We start from the raw sequence: 222 nt of genomic DNA, 5'->3' as shown, positions 1-222 counted from the left end.
TCCATGCCTCTTCCGCATATTTCCCACAAACCAAAGGAAGAATTAGACCTTGAGATTATCGCGATGCGTGGTATCCATTACCGAAATAATTCTTCGGTGTGAAGAATCGTCGGCTGTGAATCATTTTTCTTTCAGGCTGAATAATTTATTTGACAAATTACCGGAATTATCTTGCATTTTAAGCAAGCGTCTAACAGCTCAAGGCCGATGCTAAGAGTGGTA

This window comes from Penaeus monodon, chromosome 20 (genome assembly GCF_015228065.2).
Source record: "Penaeus monodon isolate SGIC_2016 chromosome 20, NSTDA_Pmon_1, whole genome shotgun sequence".
NCBI classification, from domain to species: domain Eukaryota; kingdom Metazoa; phylum Arthropoda; class Malacostraca; order Decapoda; family Penaeidae; genus Penaeus; species Penaeus monodon.
This window is presented reverse-complemented; position numbering follows the sequence as displayed.